Here is a 17,040-nt window from a genome sequence, read left to right as displayed (position 1 = left end):
ATCCTAGGGGTCGACCTCAAGTCTTCCCTGGTGCTTCCTGCCAGAGGCTCCAGGTAGGGCCATTGTCTCCGGCTACAGTGTAGAGCACATTTTTAATGTCCCATCCTGTTCGGACTGGCCCAAGGGCTACTGCATGCACAATCTCTTGTTTAATTTGCTCAAAGGCTTCTCGATGCTCAGGACCCCACATAAACTCATTTTTCTTTCAAGTCACTTCACAGAGAGGTTTCACAATCTGACTATAACCTGCAATAGGCATTCTCCAGAAACCCACAACACCTAAGAAGGCTTGTGTTTCCTTTTTGTTAGGAGGTGGGGACATAGCTGTTATTTTGTTAATCACATCCATTGGGATCTGGTGATGAACATCTTGCCACTTAATTCCCAAGAACTGGATGTCTCCTGCAGGTCCCTTGACCTTACCTCTTTTTATGGCAAAACCTGCTTTCAGAGGAATCTTGATTATCTTCTTACCTTTCTTGAGAACTTCTGCTGCTGTATTACCCCACACAATGATGTCATCAATGTACTGTAGATGTCCTGGAGCTTCAGCCTTCTCCAGTGCAGTCTGGATCAGCCCATGGCAAATAGTAGGGCTGGGTTTCCACCCCTGGGGCAGTCGATTCCAGGTGTACTGGATGCCTCTCCAGGTGAAAGCAAACTGTGGCCTGCACTCTGCTGCTAAAGGAATAGAGAAAAATGCATTAGCAATGTCAGTTGTGGCATACCACTTGGCTGCCTTGGACTCCAGTTCATATTGGAATTCTAGCATGTCTGGCACAGCAGCACTCAGTGGTAGTGTGACTTCATTCAGGCCATGATAGTCTACTGTTAGCTGCCAGTCTCCATCAGACTTTCACACTGGCCATATATGGCTGTTAAAGGGTGAGCGAGCCTTGCTGATCACGCCTTGGGTCTCCAGCCGATGAATCATGTTCTGGATGGGAATCAGAGAGTCTCGGTTAGTGCGATACTGTCATCAATGCACTGTGGCAGCAGCACTTGGCACCCGGCACCCGCTGTTCTTTAACTCTCAGCAGTCCCACCACAGAAGGGTCATCTGAAAGGCCAGGTAAGGTAGACAGCTGTGTAATGTCCTCAGTCTCTACAGCTGCTATACCAAAAGCCCACTGATACCCTTTTGGGTCTTTGAAATATCCTTTCTTGAGGTTGTCTATGCCAAGGATGCATGGAGCATTTGGGTCAGTCACAATGGGATGCTTCTCCCATTTATTCCCATTCAGGCTCACTTTGGCCTCCAATACAGTCAGTTCTTGAGCCCACCTGTCACTCCAGAAATAGTGACAGATTCTGTCCCTTTATGATTCGATGGCAATAGGGTACACCGTGCACCACTGTCCACAAAGGCTTTATACTTTTGTGGCTCTTCTATCTGTAATTTTGGCCATGGGGTTTGAGTACCAGTATCACATCTCACATAATACTCACTCCTGCACTGATATTTAATAAAAAGACACCCCTGCAACACGTTCAGGAAAACCGACAACAAAATCACAATCTTATGAAAGTAGCATTCATCATCTAAGTAGCCCAAAAGGTTTCCATCTCCTAGCTCTGTTGGTGTCACTTTGGCATAATCATTAAAGGGCAAAGTAAACTTTCCCCAGGTAAAAATGAAAGTGTAATTTGTAAAAGAATCCATCACGCGATGCCCAAGATACGCAGGGTGAACCATTATCCAAGCAATTATTTTATATATCTGAAGGCAAATCCACACCAACATAGCACACTTAGACCACTGCATCCAAACACAAAGAAGAAATAAACCATGCAATATATTCGGCCAGTTAAACACCACTGCATCAATTAACTTCATACAAAGCTCTCTCAACACATGATATACGATTTCATGTAAGAACAACATGATGTGAACTGTCTGTTCTCCCTGAACAAGCTGGAATTCAAACTGTTCAGGCAATCTATCAGAGCTCCAGTCAAGCTCCATTCATGCCCCATGTTGGGTGTGAATAAATCTGCCATGGTTTTGTCCAAATTGGCCAATGACAGAGACGACAGATGCTCTCCCCCCACCTCTCACACATGTAGAGGAGGAGGAGAGATAAAGGGAGATTTACAAGTTTAGAATGAACTAAACTGCTTTAATGAATTATTAATAATAATATAGAAAGGAAACACTGAAAATTGATACAGCATATACAAAACCATATTAAGTTCCCAGGATGATGTCATCAGCAGGCACTGAGGAATTCCCAGACTGGACTGAGCAACAGATGGGAACTGGATTCCAAACGTGAAGTCAGAAACACACAGATCGGGATCAAAGGCAGATGAACAGACAAGGTCCTCCTCAGGCATCAGCCATTGAAGAAAGAGGGCTGACCCTTTCATCCCTCAGCTTTTATAATGAACGTGATGCAGATGGGATGGAATACCCCTGTTGGTCAATTTTGGGTCACCTGTCCTGTCTGCTCCTCCCTGCAGGTGGGACCCCTCTATGCTTTTCCGCTTCTGACCCTCCAACGGGACAAATAACAAAGTTTTCTGACCTTGGTTGTTATAGCAATAAATATAAGCAGGAGCCTTTCTGCATACCATTTCTTGGTATTAATTATAAACATCAGACCTTATCTTCTAGAAGCAGACACTGTCTTAAGAATATGCTGTTAATTTCAGAGAGGTAGAAGAGGCTTAACCGAAGAGTAAAATTACTGAAAAGAAAATTGGTTCTGTTTTACCTCAAACCAGGACAAGATATAAGTACAAGCATCATCTGAGCTGAATTTAGAAGATTTTGTGTCCTCACAGGTGACTAGTGTTTAAGTGTAATAATGAGATAGCCTTTAGCCACTCACCATGCAAATTTGACTGACCATTTCCCAAATGAGATATTAAACTCTGTTTTTCTCCAGTCATTCAAAACTATCCTAGAATGACATCCAGCCATTGGCTGGAATGGAATTAATTTAATTTTTGGCATCTTGTATTAATGAGAGATAATCTCATCCTTTCTGCCCACTCTCATTTCTTAGTCAATACTTTTTTTTTTTATTTGCTGCCACCAATTCTGTCAATAATCAGAATCATTCTGTCAATAAACCAGAGCAAATTCAATAATTCTTTTCAAATTGTTTCAATTCAAATTCTTTTCTTTTCTTCTCCTGAACAGTCTTTTCAGTGGGAAGAGCAGCTGAGAAAGCATTAAGAATACACCCACCAGCAGCTGTGTTCCTTCCTTAATTTTTTGAATTTACTGCAAAGCCAGTAGCTCTATGGCAGTGTACTGAGTGTGCTCTTGGTTTACAGTGAATTGTTGGACTGAGGTGTTAGAAAGCTCCGTTCTCTCATTTAATGTTCTAAATCTGTGACATTTTTAATTCACAGAAGAGTCATGCTGATTTAGCTGATAATGGTTTCTACTAATTCTGCATGCTGTACCAATTAAAATTTGGGCAAATTAAAATGTTTATTGTGGATGAATGGAAGACAGGGGAGGTTATAAGCCTAAAATGCTTTTTTGAAGTGTGTCTCTATTTGAACAAAAAGAGCTTCTAAACATTATACTCTGGGTTTCTGTGTGTATTATGTCTCAATCAATCCTTATCAAATGTGCCAAGGTTTTTATTTCCATAGCTGCCAACCCTGACGAGCTGATGCAGTCAGAGTCAGACTGGGATCTTTCCAACACATATTACATGACCAATAAGAAAGATTCTGCTGGACAAAATCTGTCCTCAGCTGCACTCCTGCAATCCTGTGACCTCCATAGCATGTCCTCAGTGACACCAGAGCAAATTCCTCCTGTGCAAGAGAGCTCTTCAGCTGTGGGGGAAAGGAGGGAAGGGTGTTAGAGGTAGCAAAGAGATCAGAGGAGGAGACTGGTGTGTTTTCCCCTTGCAAAGCTTTTTGTTCATCTGTCATCTGTTTGGTCTGTAAAAAATGCATTTTTATTGAAAAAGATAAAAACATAGACCCTTCCTACTGTACATTGTAACTGACTAACATTTAGTGAAAAATTTTGAAAAAGATGAACCGGAAGGGCCCAAATGCAAGTTCACCCCTTGGTTTCTCTCTTTGAGCAATGTTCTTTGTATTTCCATTGTGTTAGTAAATGAAAAATGATTTTTAGGAAAAAAATAAAATAGTATTTTAAGGTCAGATTTGCATTGAAAGCTTTCATAATTGAAATATCAAGTGTTCCAGTCACTTTCTGGAAAGCAATATACATTTCCCAATGAGTTTCTTCTATATAAGCAAATAACATTTATATGTAATAGCTTTGTGTCCTGTATTTTTTGACAAGTGCTGGTTACTTAGCACATTCATTTACTCCCATTTTATCCATGTATAAATGGATATGTTGCTTATTTTTAAACACCTATAGAATATTTTGAGTGAAAACATTGATACAAGTAGCATATTATGAACAGTACTCTTCTGCTGTTTGTGATTTGCATTGGATAATTATTCTGTTTAGTACTAGGCTACATTTGGAACTTCGTGTGCAGTCGGCTCCATATACCTTAACTTGTATCCTGACAAGCTTATTAAATGGGAGAGTTGGTGGCAAAAGATGTAGTACCAATATCCCTTCTGATATTGCTAAAACTTTAACACTGCAGGAACATTTTTCACAACTATCAGTAGCCCAAATATGCAAGAACATAAACTGTGATGAGCATGCATAGCAAGGCAAAGCAACTGAAAAATTTTATTTGAAAAACGTTTCTAAATCATTTTTGTTAGCAGCTGAAATAACTGTGATTATGAGTATAAAGTATGTGATTGACAGAGTCAAGAGAATTGCTTTGAGTTTCACAGAATGCTGATGTTTAATAGAACAAATGAAATGCATTTTAAATCATATAAATAAGCAGGTTTATTGTTCAGGCTTTAAGAACTAGAAATTTAGTTTCTCAAAGTGATGTTACATTAAAATCTAGGTTAGAATTTGTATTTTAATAACAGTGCAGGTCATACGTAGCATCTAACCATTTATGGTAAAATTGCATTATGGATTTGAACACTCCTGAATCAAATCACTGTGTTTGATATGTTTCAGTTTATGACCAGATTAAAATATTGCAATGCCATCATACTTTGATCTTCAGCAAAGGAACAGTATTGGCAATACCTTGCACAGGTAGCTATCAGTGTTTAAGGAAAAATATGTGGTTTCATTTATTTTGAGAGATGCCTTTAGATATACTGCATTGTGAAAAAGCTAAATGTATGTTTAACTTAAAAGATAGGCACAGTCCTTGGTGATGGGCAGGTTAGTAGAATTTACTTTTCAAAGGGGATGTTGCTTCTATAAAATGTATTTGTCAGGTAGAACTACAGCTGCAGGAGAAGAGGGAATTTTTCTTGAAGTAAATTAACTGTGCTTTTAAATCATGGAAATAGAAGAGAAGATTGTTTTAAAGAAAATCTAATTAGAGATTCTCTGGGGTCATGAAACATCAGCAGTTCCAGCAGACATACAGAGTTTTCTACTCTTCATGGATGGGGTGTCATAAAAATACTAGCCATCATTTGCACTCGACTGGTGACATTTGTAAGTCATGTCATTAGTTCTTTGTATGTAAAAAATTACCTGATTTTTATCACTATATCTATGTTAAGTGTTACATGGCTGAAGTAAGCCATTGTCAAATCTTTGCATTCATAATATAGTGGCAGTATTGTTATCTGATAGTCATTTTAATGATTTTTGCTTTACTGTCTCTAAAGCTTGTTGGCGACTGTTTGGGAACTTCCAAAAAATACTCCATCATCTCAAAGTCTTATGTTTTCAAATATTGTTGAACTTTGCATTGATTACAGCTATACAGAACAAAGCCTTTGAGCACTAGAAGTCTGACAGTTTGGCAAAATCTTAAGAAAATGCTTGGCTTTGAAATTTTTTTTTGTATTATTAAAGATAAAAAATGTAGTGGAATTGTTACAAAATGAGGATCTTATGACTCTGGAATTTGAAGTTTATTCAGCAATTCTTTTGACATATAGACCACTTAATACTCTCAAACTTTGTAAATCAAGATTAAAAATTTTGAATCTAAAAATTAATTCATGTGTAGGAAATGATGATTAGTACAAGCACACTAAGTAGGTGAACTGATAACGTTAGGTTGCAACAAAAGAAGGACCATTTTGCTAGGACAAAAGGGGACTGGTACAGTTACTCAATGATTTATTCCAGAATTGACTGAATTTAGTATCTTCATTGTTGTACAAGTTAACATATGCTACTAAAATTTGCAGATGGTGCATTGTTGGCAGTCATTGTCACTTCATGGAAGGATTTCAATAGCATGTGCTCTTGAGAAGAAATTAAGAGATATTGTGCATTTAAGTACTAATCAAAACTTTTGCTGTTAAGAGTGGAGATCATGGGCTGAAAATGGTAGAGGAAGGCACATCAAGGTTAGTATTGATCCTATTGTGGTCATCAGGATAATAAAGATATGTAGAAAACACCTGTGATTCCAGAAAAAAAAAATAAGCCAAGAGGTTTCCAGGAGAGATCAGAAGATATTTGTGTGTTTCTACAAGGCACTGGAGAAATATCACATATGATCCAACATGCACTTCTGATCACCAAAGTATAAGGAAGATTAATTCAAAATGCTGTATGTGCAGAGAAGAGCTACCAGGACAATTAGGAAGAGGAAGATCTTATATTCACTTAGCTGAATGAAGAAGCAAACTGAAAGAGGCTAGGACTGTTATAAGCAAACTTAGCAGGAGGGTAAAAAATGGGAAGGGAATGGAATTTGAAAGAAAATGCTGAAACAACAAATAGAGATTAACTGGTCATGAATAAACTTGTAAATTCAAAGATTTATAATTGCTAAGGTCTGGAATGTCTTCCAGTGGATTGACAGGTTGAACTTGAACTCTTTGTGAATGGAAAAAATGTTACATAGTTGCCTGAAAACAGAAGAGGGAACGAAGTGAACCAGAAGTCCTTTCAGTCTAACATCCTTACAGTGTTGTTGGCCCCTATATATATAAGATGGGTGAAACTGTTCGAACTTCAAATACTGCATAACTTGGAAGGGTGGGGATATAGGTCTGTATTTACCATTGAAACTTCCTCCTTTTCCACTGCTAGCTCTGGCAGTCCCCTACGTGTCCTGATAGACACTTTCTGGAGTTTGCCAGACTGCAGTTAGAGTAAATAAAAGTGGTCAAAAGATTTAAGTTTAAGAAACATTCCTACAAAAAGCTGACTTTTCCTATAATTTTATTTGGTGAGTATTAATGCTCTAATCCATTATCAACCTAATGAGTTCAAGTCCACTCATTAACCCAAGTTCATTATCCACTTTCAGCATGGATACAGAATAAATTGAGATTCAACCTGAACAGTTCTGTTACTGAATGTAAACATCAAACATGGTTAAGACATGCAGTCTACACTTTTGTCCAATCATTCCTATTCATCCTCTAATATCCTTTCAGAGCATAAGGATTGCCTCTAGCTTCTTGCTATCATTCCAGTAGTTGCACTTCAATAACTTAGTGATAATCTTGGACTCTGAAGGCCTGTGTGAGAATGGAGAAATTAATAGGAGGGTTTTGTTGTTCATAGGTTTTAGGTTGTTTTTTTCTCTTATCTGTCCGTGTTCTAGTTCCACTGTTTAATATCTGTCTAGAGGGAGACTGAGTTAAACAGCTTTGGATTCAGTAGTATACTCACATAACAGCATTCAAACATAAAATTAATGTATAAAAAAATAAAGCATACTTAAAGTTTCATTGTATTTTAGTTCCAGAAAAGCAGTACACATCTGCTCCTCTGTTGAGGAGTTAGTCTGGATCTGCATGATTGAGAATAACAAGTTATTTCTGTCAAATTTATTTGGCACAGATTCCTTTAAAGCAAATGGGCTGTCTTACATTTTGCCTTTGGGCTGGAGTCAGTATTCATTGCTTGTGCTACCTTGCATTTTCAAATAGGTTAACCTGCATGAAGAAGCTCGGCCTGGTCTCAGCCAGCAGAAAATACTTTGGAAAACAAAACAACACCTCCCCACTTGAATGAAATCCAAAGAAACCACCCTTTTATCTGTCTTTGTATTTGTATATAGTTACATCTACATGCCACTTTATAGTATTCAAGATACTAAATGCATCTGTCCACTTTAAAACCCAAGGCTTTGAACAGCAACAGCTGGATTTGCAGCACATCTTCCTTGCCTCCCCTTATTATCTGTGATTCAGAAGCATAAATAGATTTTTCTTTTACAAAGTCAGGACTTCTAGAAATCATAAAGATTCATTAAATTACTGTTGGTGACAGTTCTTCCTCCTGGCAGAATCTGTGTGAAAGAGAGAAAGAATTTCATATTGATGACAGTCAACAGTATTCAACATTTTTCTGGAAAGAAGTTTTAAAAGATTTTGCCTTTTTTTTCTTTTATGTAGACTATTAATAAAGGTAAAAATCCATTGCTGTCATGGTCTTATTTATATATGCTGCTATAGAAAATAGTCTTCTAATACTTGGAGCAAGGGTCCTGATCATTTTATGTAATAAGATTTCTGCCAGTTCTGGAATATAGATGCTAAAGAGGGAAAGGGAATTACAAAAGCGCATAAGTATATGATAATCCCCCCCCTTCATTTAGAAGCTTAGCAGGATAACTCTGATTAAACACTTGGAAGAAAAACAGGTGTGTCTGGATGCAAAATAGCCATATGTTTGCCATGCGTCACTTTAAAGGCCTTTTAAGTTGGGAACCCTTTTTGTTTTTTCCCCTCGCATATAAACACAGCAGGCTGAAAGCTAAGTGCTCAGAGGCATTACTATAGCTGACTGACTTACGCTAAAAACAACAACAAAATCTATCAACAATCCCCAAAAGGACACATACATTTTGGAAGAACAATTGACATACATTATTTGTGCTTGTAATTACTAGAGATGCTGTGTAATAGTGAAAGAATAGTAATATCCAGTATTTTCCAAATTAGGAAGAGCATTTAGGAATAAAGATACACTCCTTTTTTTCCTGTTTCAGGACTAAGTGCTCACCACTGCACTTATATGCAGGGGATGCTTACAATTTAATTTACCAACAGTCTCATCTTGCTTGATACAGTTGCGAGGTACAGGCTCATTCACTGACAGACTTCTCTGGCACACCGTGATTTCTCCTTCAGTCCGTGCGTATGAGTGCAGGAGGAGCTGGCTCAGCTGGCTGACTGCTTGGGGGACCCAAGACTTACCCGGCTCACCTGGCACCTGCAACTTGTGACTTTATCTCTCCACTATCTGTCACAAAAAACAGTCCCCTGACTTGCTTTTCCTGGCTGCTAATTCAGGACAGGATTAGAAAAGAGTTTTGTCATCTGGACTCCGCACAGCTTCCAGTGACCTCCTAAAGTGAGCTTGCCAGAAGTGAATGGAAGTGGAGCTAAACCAATTAACTTACATAAAAGTATACCTTGGGCTTGGGCTTTCTTCTTTATTAAATGGAAGAAAAGATTTAATTCTGTAAGCAGAATGAAACTTTTCTGCTGCATTTGCAGGTTGCTTCTTCAGGGGTCCCAGAAGACCTCTGGTGTGAAATGCAGCCTCGCAGTCTGCTAGAGCATGCCAAGGCCTGTGAATCTGTCCTGCCTCCTCTCCTGCTAAGAGGAGTTGTTGCATTACAGCCATGGCTGCTGTGTTGCATGTTATCTAATGCTGCTCCATAACAACAATTGTAAATGCTAAAAGTAATATTTTTTCCATAGATTTTTCCAATCTAATTCTGTTTTCTATCAGCAGTGATGTGTGATTATCTTTCAGCTTGAAAGATCATTATTTTAAGAGCTTCAGTGCTGTTATGCAACTATTCCCCTTATTCCCTATGCATTTGTACTGAACTCCTAGTATATTTTCCAGAGTCTTTCCTCCTTTGTTCCTTTCTCCAACTGTCATCCTACAACATAAATTAATTTTCTGTAATAGCCACTTTCCTCTGGTGCTGTAATAAAGTGATACACAGTGCCTCATACTAAAAGTGGTAAAGAACTAAACACTCAGTTGGATTAGGCTCTTGAATCGGAGTTGTTAATTAAAAAGGAAGAGAAAAAAACAACAGGGAACCTAGTGTAGGTGGAAACATCACTTAGAGGCAGCTGTAGAAAAATTAGGTACAATATCTGTGGAAGAGCATCACAATCCAAGTAGCTGATTTAAAATTTTAAAAATGTAAACAACTGAAAAATCCCTAACCTTTTTCTTTCCCTGTTGTTGTATATCTACTAACTAATTTTCTGTTGAGAAGGATAAATTATTTTTGTTAAATACTGATTGTTGCTTATTATTTTAACGTGTTCAGAATTTTATTAAGTATTTTTGAGAAAATGTCTTTGAGAAAATGTCTCTGCCCTGATTGTTAGGTCTACTTCAGATACATTTATCACAGTAATATGATAAGAGCATGGGACTTCTTTCCTTCTCCTTTCACCTCTCTGTGTTCTTGGCCTTGTAAAGGACCTGGCCACCTCCACTTGAACCTGGTATAGTTTTACTTGGCTGCCTAACTCCCTGCATTGGATATTTCTGAAATGCAATAAGACTCTGTCCCTTCCTCTTTGCATGATCACTTCCCTTGCAGAGAATAGCATCGGCCAGGCCAGTTTCACCACAAAGAAGTCACTGCACTTTTACAAAGCAAACTAAGATCAAAATCTGGAGCTCAAATTACTGTGTGATGACTCTCCTGCACTGAAATTACTGTTCTTCACTGTTAACACAATTAGTGTTTGGCATTAAATTATTGCACATTGACTCGAATCATGTGTCTTAATGTCTAAATTTTGTCAGTTATCCAAATGCAATCTATTGCAAATGCTACTGACTTCCATGGTACAGTAAAGTATATGTAAATAACAACACTCTTCAGGTCTTATTAAATTAAAATAAATTACTAATGCTGTGTAGAAGGCGAAGAGGAGGAAAGAAAAGTGTGAATTAAACAGTGTGTTGCTGTGGCACTAGAAAGATTTTAAATGGCAGTTAACAGATTCAGCTGTTGCAATGTATGGATACTGCATTATCTGAATGTAGTAGACAAGAACAAGAAATTGCAGGTATGTACTCCTGCAGTTTTTGAAAATAACACTCTTTTGGATCCTTCTTACATCATTTAGGGGACATGATTTCTGGCTGCAGCTAGAGAGTTTCAGTGCTTTAGCAGAGATTGCTTGTGCTTGTGACAACCCCCTGTTGCTGTCATTATCCAAGAAATTCTACCCTCTGCCAAAGCTGATATTCTTTAATGATCTGTCACAAACTAACACTAAGCATTGAAATTGCACTTGTTGATTTAGATTGTTCTGGGTTTTTTGATGTTGTATAAGTGCATATGCATTATCCTTTAATGATTCAGGTTATTTAAATTACAGATCAGATTGGGGATGTAGCATGCGTGATGATTCTGTATTCCCCTACCGTCTGTCACCAAGGAGCTCCTTAAAGCTGCAGCCTTGGTTAGAAGAACAGCTTGGTCCTCTGTCACTGTTTCTAAGCAAAGACTAGAGACAGGCTTCTCATCTATTGAGAACAATTTTTTGAATGAAATTTTCATAGTGACAGTGTCAGACACTAAGGCCATGTGGAATATTCAAACACTATTGTGTTGGTATTACAAATGTTATGTGTATCTAAGTAGTTCAGACCAGGGATGTTTCCTGCAGGAGCTCATGTCACGAGGTAGTAATTTAATGCAAATCCCTAGTGCTGAAGCAAGGCAGGTGACTCATCTTAAATTGCACTCCCACAGGGAAGGTCTGATCTTACTGTTTTTCTTCCTTTTGGTGCCCTTCGGTCAGATCAGACAACTCTAGCTGAAGGAGAGGAGTCACTCACTCATTTCAGAAGTGAAACAGGACTGACCAAAACAGAGAGACTGCAAAAATGGTCTGAGACGCTTCAGCCTTAGAGTCTCCTTGCAGAATTTGGGCGACAGCCTGGGAAGAGCTAGTGATTATTTTCTGAGCAGTTTTCCCTGTGATGCTTTTGTCCTGAATAAATGGTACTTTATCAAAGCTGGCTGGTTTTGATTCAGACTGTCCTTAGTCTCAGGAGACAGTCTGTTTGCAGGCACTGAGTTAAGTCAGTCTCAGATGGATCATAGTGGACTGCAGTCATCAGTTAAGAGAAAGAGCAGGGACAGGTTGGAGACCTGCAACCAAAGAGGAATGTCCTTAGGGAGCCCTTGATGGCACCAGAAGCAGCAAGCCTGGATGCTGACAGCAAACGAGTGCTTATTCCAGTGCTGGAAGAGCAGATGTCTGACAGAAAGGAAAAGGTCTGCAAAGATTAGTTCCCCTCCATCCCCAAGAGTACAGCAAGATTTTGGTTTTTTGTTCCTGAAACATCTATGATATTTCCCCTTTTCTGCATGCCCATGTTATCTGGTTAAGTAATGCTGCTCTTGCTCAGCAAGAGGCCCAATGGCATAGCTGATAAGGCACAGGGTTCAAGACACAATCCCATATGTCCTGTAATGATCATTAACATTTTTTTCTCTCCCTTTTTCTGTCATACAGTTTGCAAAGACTCCAGGAAAATCTTGTATGAGGGAACTGGATGTTTGTTAGGGCCTTCATAAAAAAGAAAAAAAAAGTAGTGATATCTCTGTAATTTTACTTAATTTGTTCAGCTCCTACCTGTGTTGAAATATCTGAGACTGCAAGGAGGAAAGCTCTGTTCTCTTGCCCTACAAAACTATCGGATTGGTGTTTTGGTTTTAGTTTGTCTTTCAGTAAAGGCTCTACTGTTGATTTAGTGATGCTGGCTTGATGGGTAAATACATCTCTTATCAGTTTATTACATAGGTTAAATGGATGTTGGTATGATCTTTAAATGGCATTGAGATGTCAGTGAGGACAAAAGCCATCCATCTGCCAATAACTATAGACTACTGTATAAATTAAAAAGTCACATGCACAAATTAAACATACATTGTTTGCTAACAAGGAGATCTTTCCTACTGTTTTGGAGTGCTGACTTATAGTGCTTCACTGATGTGTGAAATCAGAATCATGAGCAAAATCATAATCTTCCTCTTACATGCAATATATGACATGGACAAAATGGATGCTCCTTTCTATTCTCTAACCTCATTCATGTCTCAATAATGTTAGATTAATTTTTGCCCTTACATTTCTAATTGGCTTCATGCTGCTGTGACTTGTTGAAATTCTCTTTGTCAGATGAGTGTTGCTAACATTTTCGTGTGAAATGGGTCCTGAATTGTTAAAAGAAAGCACTTCCATATGTTCCTGAGTCTTTGGATTCTTTCATTCTTTGGAGTATTTTCTTCTCTTCAAAATGAATTCACTAAGTAACGTTGACTTGCCATCAAAAAGGTGTTTGCTGCTGGACAAGTGGACTTCAGTGCTACAATTCAATATATGTCACTAACCACGCTAACCACAGTTGTGATTTCAGTTCAATTTCTAAATACAGTTTCTAGCACATACATCTTTTCCATTGGTACACTTGGGCTTCTTGAAATTATTAGATGAAAAATATGTGCTATAGTCTTGCACAAAGAACATGACTTAAAGCATGTATATCAGAATTTCTTGTAAGTGTCAGACTGTGAATAAACACTGACAAAATTCAATCACTGAAACAGGAGATTATTAGAACACTAAACACGAGGCTTTCCTAATTCAAAGTATTACTTACCAGTGGGATAAAAAAAAATCCCATTATAGTTAACGTAATACTGTTGTCACCTAAAGTTCTGTTAGTTCTCGGTTCTCTGAGTATAGAATGTATTGTATACAATTGCATACAACTATTTCTAAAATCTTTGTTCTCTTGTGCTCCAACATGATACAGAACCCCTACTGTGCTTTGGACAGGACCTTGAACAGCCTGGCTTAATGGAGAGGGAAGGGTGTCATTGCTGTGTGCCATGAAAGAAGGACAATATGAATTCCTAGGAAAGATGATTACAGAATTGTAAAGGATATGGCAAAATATCCAACAGCATATGAAGGTAACTCTAGGAATAGATTAAAACAGAGGGTAAAAGCAAAATCTGTGTATGCCTAGTATGATTCATAGAAGGTTGAGAAAGAAGAGAGATATTATTGAAAACCTGCCTGTAGGTTTGGGGTGAATATTGCCTGCCAGTTTCCCTGGGCACTATACAATTGCAGATTTTAAATGTCTCATAAAAGTGTCATTGCTCCCAGTTCTACCTGCTGTGGCAGACATCTGCACTTTGGGACTCTGCCTTCCTACTACAAAAGGCAGCCAACAGCACTATAAAGAGTCAGCTCACCTACCCTGCTGCAGTCCAAATGCATTAGGTCAATATTACACAGGGGTTGTTTTTATAGTTTAAAGAACTTTAAAGAAACAATATGAATGCTTACAGAAATTACTATGGAGGTGTATATACAGATCATCCAGGTCTGCACTTGATCCCTTATCAAAGCAAAAACCTGTCAGTCTCCACTGCTCACAGAGCAACATGACAACTCTCCATGGCACAAAGCAGTGCCTTCCTCACTGCCCACAACACTAACATGTTGTCTCTGCCCAGAGACTGCAACATTTTTGCAGATAGAAATAATCTACGTGCATCTCAAGAATGCAGATACTGTGTCACGTTGTATTATCAAAACATCTTTTCAAACTTCTTTTTAAATCTTCCAGCACTTTTGGAGGAAGGTTCACTATCTCTTTTTAAAGGACAGGGAGATGGAGGTACTGGAAGAATGAATTCAGTCCTACTGGGACAAATGATTTTGCAGCCATGGCCGGTTCTTGTTTGTTCAGACAGATCTCCCTTCACCAAATACTTCACATAGTGTTCTCATTCCTGTTTAATTCTCTTAACTTTGTTGAACCGACACAGCTGTAGGAAAAAGCCTCTGTTCTTCCTGTGTGCCATCGGCAGAACTCTTTATTGAGGTCAGTTCCACCACAAAACAGGCATGGGAGCTGTACTCAAGTCCCTCAAGGGACTATTTGGGTGGCAGATTCTCTCGTATAGGCCGACAATGCTCAACAAGGGCAAAGCCCAGCCTGACTTTCAGATTCCAGCTTGAGTTTGCAGGACTAATTGTTAGGAGTAGAGACAAAAGGCCCCATCTTCTTTTATTCATAAATTGAACAAAACTATTGAACAAAACATTGAAGGATGTATGCAGAAGACCACAGTGGTAAACTAATTCCCATTTTTTCAGAGAAAGTTCATGATAACCAGGTAAATGTTTTCATGATAACCAGGTACATGCTTATTTCTCCCCTGAGTATTAAGAAAGAGTGCCAGATAAGAGATAAAGTGCTACAGGAGAGCCAACATGGAAACAATTTGTCTAAAGTCAGACAGTGAGCGGGTCAAAATCCACTGCAACTTGCTACCTCCTTACAGCCAACTCCCTGGGTGAAGCTCATGTTTCTAACAAATGGGTGATTCTGAAGCATGGTTGGTGGCTCTGCCTACTGTGCGGATATTCATCTTGCTGTATGGAGGTGTCTGCAGCAGAGCTAATAATCCTAAACTCCTGTTAAAGTTATTAGGGAGAAGTAAGTACATGCAGGTGTGGTGGGTTGACCTTGACTAGATGCCAGGTGCCCACAAACCTGCTCTTTCATTCCCTTCCTCAGCTGGACAGAGAGGGAGAAAATAAGATGGAAAAAAACTGGTGGGTCAAGATAAAGGCAGTTTAATAAAGTAAAAGCAAAGACCGTGCACAGAAGCAAAGGAAAACAAAACATTTATTCTCTACTTCCCATCAGCAGGTGATGTCCAGCCACTTCCTGGGAAGCAGGGCCTCAGTACATGTAGCGGTTGCTCTGGAAGACAAATCATAGAATCATAGATTGTGTTGGGTTGGAAGGGACCTTTAAAGGTCATCTAGGCCAACCCCCCTGTAGTAAGCAGGGACATATTCAATTAGATCAGATTGCTCAGAGCCTCATCAAGCCTGACCTTGATGCCTTAATAATGAATGACCCCCTCCCTTCCTCCTTTCTCTTAGGTTTTTTTGCTGAGCAGATGTCATAGGGTATGGAATATCACTTTGGTCAGTTTGGGTCAGCTGTCCTGGCTACGTCTCCTCCCAAGATCTTGCCCACTCCCAGCCTACTGGTGAGAGGGGGAATGTTGGAGAGACAGCCCTGATGTTGTGCAAGCACTGCTCAGCAGTAGCTAAAACACTGGTGTGTTATCAACAACTTCCTAGCTACCAATACAAAGCACAGCATTATGAGGACTATAAAAGGAGCTGTGGGTGAGCAGTTCAGCTGTAGATGTTGATCTAGTAGATGTCTGAAGCTGTGAGATGCAAAAATGGATCTATTTCATTCAGAAAACATCAGACTGGTATGTTTGATTTCTCTGGAAATTTTTAATCTTGCATTTGGAAGGTGAACTCAATTTTTTTCTTTTCTTCCCCCCCCCCCCTTTTTTTCCCTTTTCCTATTACATGGAGTAATATTAAAGAGGCTGGAATAAAAACATAAAGATTTGATTTTGGTGAAGAAATAGTTTTTCTCAAACTTTGTGGAATAACTTTTATTCCAGTCAGGTTTAGATGAAAACAGTCTCAAAAATGTGTCATATTCTCTGAAATAGAAATTCTGAGGTTCAAAGAGCTCTGCAGCTCTACTCAATTCTCTGAGTAAAAAAAATTGTCCTGAAGTAAAGTAATCATACATGTAGGCTTGCTAGGAAGTGTCCTCTTTTGGAAATTTAACCCAGACAGGCTTTTTATTATTTGTCCAAAATCTTTGATTGGAAATTCCAGACCGATGACGGCTTGACATGTTCAGATGAACTGTACTACACGTGTAGTGAGGCTAACTTATCTGGCTTGCATGCATCTTCATGAGCATGCATCTTCAACAGAAATATGGTGACCCTCGACCCTCTTCTGTTCATTTGGTGAAAATGAAAGTGAAAAAGAGGCAATGAGCACAAATAAGGAAGTGAAGGAAAAAGGGGGTAACAGGCAAGGCTGGTAGAAAGCAGAATGTTTTCATACGTGAATGCTGATTTCATCATCCTGTTCAGGTAGGTTCTAAGTTAG

The sequence above is a fragment of the Larus michahellis genome, chromosome W (genome assembly GCF_964199755.1).
Source record: "Larus michahellis chromosome W, bLarMic1.1, whole genome shotgun sequence".
Lineage (NCBI taxonomy): Eukaryota > Metazoa > Chordata > Aves > Charadriiformes > Laridae > Larus > Larus michahellis.
Note: the sequence above shows the minus strand (reverse complement) of the source record.